Genomic DNA, 7,315 nt, shown 5'->3' with positions numbered 1-7,315 from the left:
ATATATATATATATATATATATATATATAATCTCTGTGTGAGAGAGACTCTCTTTTATTATTATCATTTCAGCATATAAGAGCTATTTGAATTAGAATTATCATCTCTATTTTATAATAAATAATCCTCTTCATGAGCCAGAATTAATTTATGCCTTCACTAAAATAATTTTTGCATGCCCTCTCCTTAAGCGCCCGCTTGGTTTGCTGAAAAAGAAATAATCTCTGTGTGAGAGAGACTCTCTTTTATTATTATCATTTCAGCATATAAGAGCTATTTGAATTAGAATTATCATCTCTATTTTATAATAAATAATCCTCTTCATGAGCCAGAATTAATTTATGCCTTCACTAAAATAATTTTTGCATGCCCTCTCCTTAAGCGCCCGCTTGGTTTGCTGAAAAAGAAATGCAAGTATAACGTAAATACTTGAGGTTACTAGGTTTTCTATAAAGTAAATGCATGAGAATTATTTTTTCTATTTGGTTGGGTGTATGTAGAGTAAAATAAAATCATTGTTATCCCATTCACAAAAATTTAACAGATTGTTGAGATTTGGCTGAAGAAGAGCTCGAATGAGAGAAAGATAGTTACATTCACTACACACTGGCTCCCAAAGTCGAAGGGGAATGTCGTCGCCAAAGGGGCGAAGTCGAACAGCAAGAAAGAGCCGCTGAATAAGCGACTCGAGGAAAACTTTACCTCACGCGACAGGAAGGGAATGTCGTCGAAGGGGCAAAGTCGAACATGAAGGGAACATCGTCGAAGGGGCGAGGACGACAGAAAGGGGACGTCGTTGAAGGGGCGAGGAAAACATGAAGCGAATATCGTCAAAGGTTCCATACAATATGAAGGGAACGTTGATAAAGAGGCGAAGTCAAACATCAAGGAGCCGAATTTCTTTGACCCACATTCACTAATATTCTTTTTCATTCGAATTTGAGCGGTTTTATTTTACCCATAAAATGAACTATAACAATGGAACTTTTGTTATGTCCTCTGACCGGACGTAACTCTACGTTCGATTAGAGGATTGTTAATCGGTTTTTGCTCGGTATTTGGTTGGTATTGCTAGGCATTGTTTGATAATAACGAGGAATACCTCTATGTGAAGATCAATTCCGAGTAATACTGATTAATCTCAAAAAATACTGAGTTTTACTCGGTATTGCTCGGTATTACTCGGTATTTTGTCTTCACATAATGGTATCTCTCGCTATTGTTGATATTGCTCGGTATTTGCTGCAAATTTCTCATTTTATGTCTACGATCTTAGTGCCGGCCGAACGTATCTCTACGTACGTTCACCAGACCAAATAAAAGTTCATAACAATGAGATTGAAATACAAATGGATTTTATTTTGCATTGTTCTGTGTCTCATCAAATAACGAACAAGTTAAAACACAGTATTTTATTCCCAAAAAAAAATATTTTTATTCCCAAAAAAAAAAAAAACACAGTATTTTCTTTACTTCACAAATTCTCGGCGCTTACGCAGACGAGAAATTGATGCTTTAAACCTTTATGACGCGAGCGGCCCGACTCCAAAATATCGCGCGAAAAAGACCGGAAAGAATGCAAGGGAAGGCTCGATGAACACTTCTGCGAAAACACCTCAGCCCCACCTGCCTCAACAACTGACACGTGTTCATCTCTCAGCTCGCTGTAGCCAAGAGATCTGCAGACGTCTACCAGCAAGCCGTACATGGGGCCCACAGTCACCCTAAACCGGCCCCACTGCATTTTTTTTCTTCGTTGCAGCAACCGCTCTTTTCAACGCACCCGTCGCACGTGGCGACGGTGCGTTCGAGCTTCCGGTTGCTGGCTCGCTACGTGGCACTTATGGTAGAATCTCGATTTTTTTTTGCGGCGGATGCGCGGCACGTGGCCGGCTTTCATTTGGCGTGGGCCCCGCGAGATATCGCCGTACGCTGGCGAAGGCTAGACGGAAGGAGAGCTGGCATAGTGGAATCGCCACGTGGGATGATAATGATGGCCTTGCTTAGAGATTGGACGGTTACGATTTGCGTGTAGGTGTATCAATGGCTCGATTTTCATGACTGGATGCGTAGTTCTATTTTTTAAGTATTTATTTATAGGGGCAAGATTAATTTAATGTAAAAAAATAAATATCTTGTTTAATTAATTGATATTTATATAAATAAATGAAATGTTTTTTATTTAAAAAATTGAATGTATTTGAAAAGATTAAGTTGATAAAAGAAATAATATATTTAAGCATCACACCACGTACTTATTTTTATATTAATTTATTGTTAAGTAGTTCATTAAGAGTATAATTAAATACTCACAATAATATTTTTTTTATTATTTGATAAGTTATTTTATGATTTTGTTTGATTTTTTAAATATTTTTACATATTAAAAAAGGGGACTTAAGGTAGTACAAAGATAAACTAATTGAGGATTAGTGGGCTAGTATACTAAGGAACTTGAAACAACATTAAAGAATGAAATTCCTTTGCTATAGTAATAAATATGGTATAACAACTAAAGGAATGTTATAATTTTTACATGTTTTATAATTAATATGCATGAAACATAGCAAAGAATACATTTAAAATGGTATTGGGGTGACCACGTAAGGTACATATATGATGTGTCAAAATATCATTCTAAGTCATCATCTCATTCAGGATCACATAGAATAATACTGTAATGCTCCATAATTTAATTAGAAGAGTTACATCTTTTTATCTTCTAATTAATTTACCAGATCGAGCCACTAAATTTGTTTTATATCAATTAAAATAACAAAAATATATATGTATCATATCTTCTGTCAATATGCATCACTAATCAAATTTTATATACAATAACCAAAAGTTTAATCTAAAATATTAAGCTATCACTAAACACTTCTGATTATAAAAGAATAAAACAAAATGATAAAATATCAACTAAACTTGCAAATTTTTCTTTGACCAATCTCACTATGCTGGTATTCTTCCCAGATCTAAAATTAACAAACCATAATAATGTGCTTATAAAGCACAATAGGTCACACATACCTAACAAAACAATTAATCCAAGATAATAAAATCAATATGTTATGTATCAATTAATCAGTATGATCTTTACAAAATTTATATCAATTAACAGTCAACCAATGAACAACATAAGTCAAAATGATCAGTAAACGATAAAGTGTAAAAAAATCATGTTGTTAAAATCTAAAGGAAATATATACATCTGTAATGGAAATGCATATCTTGGTGTTGTATGCAGTTATTCTATATCATCATTCTATCACTTTTATGAATCATAAATGTACATCTGTCATATTCATCTGCAATGCTATCGTATGAATAATATATTAGTATATCCAATTTATAAAATATATTTATGTACATATATCAGTATGTTATGAAATGAATAAATTATTCTATATATTTTCATATGCTATTAATGAACACATCAATATCATATTATTTGGTAAACAATGATATCCATCATTTATGTTATATTTTCAACTTCTTTAACTCCAACTGTCCACCAATTAGTCATCAGTATTTAATTTAATCATAACTGTCAAACAGTTGATCATCAATCTTTATCTTACCACCACCATTTATAAGCCTTAAATCAGTTTAACTTTGCTTCCAGTAAATTATTAAGAGTCATCAGTCTCTACTTTCGGTATAATTCAATTAATTAGTTATAGGCTACAACTAGGATTACACCAGAAACCTTTACTTTAAGAAAAATCTGTCAGCTCACTCTTATATACTTGATATTATCATTTTAATAGCTAACCCTTATTAACTATAATATTTTCAATATGTCTTTCTTGTTCACATACAAAGGTCACATTTATTATGCATCAGTTATGTTGGGAAATCTTGGAGGAAGGAATGCTTTCTTGAAGATAAATGGGAAAATGGAGGAAGAGGGGTGGGCTCTCAAATTTTGGAGAAGAAAAATAGAAGTAAAGATTTCATTCCCTCTTACTCACGTAAAATAAATACAAGTCATGCATCCTTATTTTTACTAAAATAGTCTAAGGAAGGGCAAAACATTAAAATTGAAGACTAACATACAAATTGGACCAAAATATCAATAATCTCCACCTTAGTTCAATTTTATAAAACTGAGAAAGAACCTGTTATCCATAAAGAATAGCCCAAGAAAAAGAAATCTTCCGGCTAGTTGTTACTTTTCTTCCACCTACCTGTTCACAAAGAACAAACTAAGAAAAGTCCTCCAACGAACGATTACCAGCTATTTTTGCTCCTTTTTTTTTTGCTCAAACTCGTGCCTAATGCAACATCCTGGCTCCGGCTTTGCTTTCGATCCCGTGAGCCCTTCTCCCGTGCCTGGCTCCAAAACTTGTGATAATTAAAAAATGTGAAATGAATTTATTTAAAAAATATAAAAATTTAGAAGTAGAGTATTATGGCGTTAAGCCACTAATAGTATTTGTATATATTTTTTTATTATAAATATCCCCGCCACACCCAACTACCTCCCTCATTTGGTTGCTTCGACATGTAGAAATTGAAGGTGGAGAAGAAAGGAAAAGTCTTTGGTTCATATTTTCCTATCATTTTTGTCACATTTTTTTTTTCAATTCTCTGTAAGTAACTATATTTTTATTTCTATTTTTTAATAAATTTGATTTCTATAAATTTATTTCTCCTAAATCTGCCAAACATGCATTATATCATGATTTTATAAGCTTTCACCGTATAACTATTGATATGTTATAGATTTGATCATTCTAAATAATATAATAAATTTTTATTATATTTTTATCGATTAAATATATGTATTAAAATTTTTGGACAAATGAGTAGGAAAAAAGACATTTAAAATGGGTTGATCGAAAAGTGTTATATCGTGATTTGATATGATAAGACTGCTAGATAATATGTACTAAAATGATTGATATGATTGAGTTATGTAATATTGTTTGCTACTTGTCAAAATCTGATATGATGCACTGATTGATATCATATATATGATATGATAATCTCATGCGATATCCTCAAGATTATGTAGTTTACTGATGAGAGTTAATGCATGAGAGCCATAAAGACATGGAGGTTGATTGAGAGTTATGAGTCAAGGCTATTGATTCACGTAAGTCAAAGGGAGTTGTGAGGAGCACAATAACTAGGAGTCATAAGGGGCGACTGATTAGGAATTATTAGTGCAGGAGTAAAATACCCTCAAGATACCCTCTTATGAATATCTAAATATTATTTATGATACTGTATGGATATTAATATTACTGACACTAATCATTGTTACTGATTACTATTAATATTGACACTGAGAATACTAATATTATTATTAATACAGTTCTATTACCATACCTAATACTAGTATTTATGTTGTGATTGTAACTAACAAATTGATATGAGCTTAATGGAATTGATTGAGTGATAAAGATTGACTAACTAACTGATTGCTTAAAATTTATAAATGAAGAATGAAACATAACTAACTGAGATATGATATGTTATAGACTAATTTTTGATACATATAATTGATATATATATACATTAATACATATTTTTTTATATGATTTACAACATATTATTCTCTTTTATCTTGCATTTATTTTAGTTATAAGATTTTGATTACTTGTTAGGCTATGTGCTTATTACGTGGTCACACACATGATTTCAGGTAAATGTAATGATCTTATGATATGAGGTTCCGGATAGCATACATAACTATTTTTGATGTTTACAAGAAATTGTTAATCTCTAATCAAATGTTAAAAATAAATATAGATACAATTCTTCTAATATAAATTATGGGGCGCTGACAGAACTCCCACATGATATCTCACCCCTCATACAACCTTCTCTCGTTCGGCTTGCCTCTCGTAACCCAAGCCCATCTCCCACGCTCCCACGCTTGGCCTAGCTTTTCGCACGACACCAACTCTCACGCTCTCATGTCTGGCCTGGCCTTCTGCATGGCACTAGCTCCTACATTCCCACATGAATTCACATGTCCAAACCCTAGCTATCAAATTTTGAATGATTATCAAATGATTTTAATAGCTTAGAACAGATACACTAACCCTAATTATATTTATTATCATTAATCTCGGTGATTTGGAGTCGGTGTAAAAGTGTTGAGCCGGACTCGAGTCACCCTGGCTTCAGATTGAGCTTGATTAATTAATTGAATTCAAGCTAGAGCTCGAGCTATATTTTACGAGCTTGAGCCGGCTTGTTTATTATGAAAGAGTGAAAATAAATTATGATTTACACAATTATTATAATAAATAGTTAAAAAACGAGAAACTAAAAGAATAATAATAAAGAATAATTAAATATACAAAAAAGAGATACAATTTTATATTTTATCTTAATATTTATTAAACGAGTCAGCTCGCGAGCTAACAAGTTCAGTCAAATCTGGCTCAAGCTTGATTTCTTAGTTCGTTGAACTCAACTTACAACTCATTTATCTAGTCGAACCCAAGCAAGCTCAGGAGCCGGCTTAACTCACTTATACCATTGGGTTGGAGGACTAGAAGGTAATAAGAGGCTTTGATTGCTTTTTATGATTTATTTTTATTTATTTTATTTTTCATTCAGTTTCTAATATAAAAGGAAATTTATTCATTCAAAATATAATTATTATTAAAAAAAAAAATTCTCACTACGTATTGCTCTTCCTAAGAATCATTTATGTGCACCGATGAAGCAACGTAGGGGCGGCACCGATGAAGGAGACGGTGATTTTGACGTTTTTTTATTTATTAATGAAATTCTAAAATAATAATAATAAACTTAGCATTTATAATTTTCGTATAATAAAAAAAATTATCAGTAATAATTAAAATTAGAAATATTTTTTTAGAAAATAAAAAAACTTGTTGCTTGATTTTCAAAAATAAAATTATTTTTGCACATTATTAAGAATTAGCTGAAAGATTTTCAATTATTAAACTTATAAATTCCACTCAACAATTCTAATTTACTAAAATCCATTGCAAAGATAATAAAATGGATTTTAATTTGAGTTAAGCAAAAAATAAAATGATAGAAACGTAGAAAGGAATATCTGTACGATATTGTAATAGAAAGGTATTGACAAGTTTGTTGTGAATGTGAGGGAAGAATTGTGCTGAAAGAGGCTTAGTGTGGATGTCTTTTTATTGTCTCAATTGTCGTAATATGATGTATGGGAAGAGTTTTGTTCATTAGCTTTTCGAGTACAAAATAAAAATTCGTATGATTTTAGAAAATTCATCAGATAAGCTTGAATTTTTAAGTAAAATTTGAAATAAAAATTTTTAGATTTAAATTCAAAATCATATAGACTCCA

Source organism: Dendrobium catenatum, unplaced genomic scaffold (assembly GCF_001605985.2).
Source record: "Dendrobium catenatum unplaced genomic scaffold, ASM160598v2 fragScaff_scaffold_841, whole genome shotgun sequence".
NCBI lineage: Eukaryota > Viridiplantae > Streptophyta > Magnoliopsida > Asparagales > Orchidaceae > Dendrobium > Dendrobium catenatum.
The sequence above is the reverse complement of the archived record's forward strand: the minus strand, read 5'-3'. Positions refer to the sequence as shown.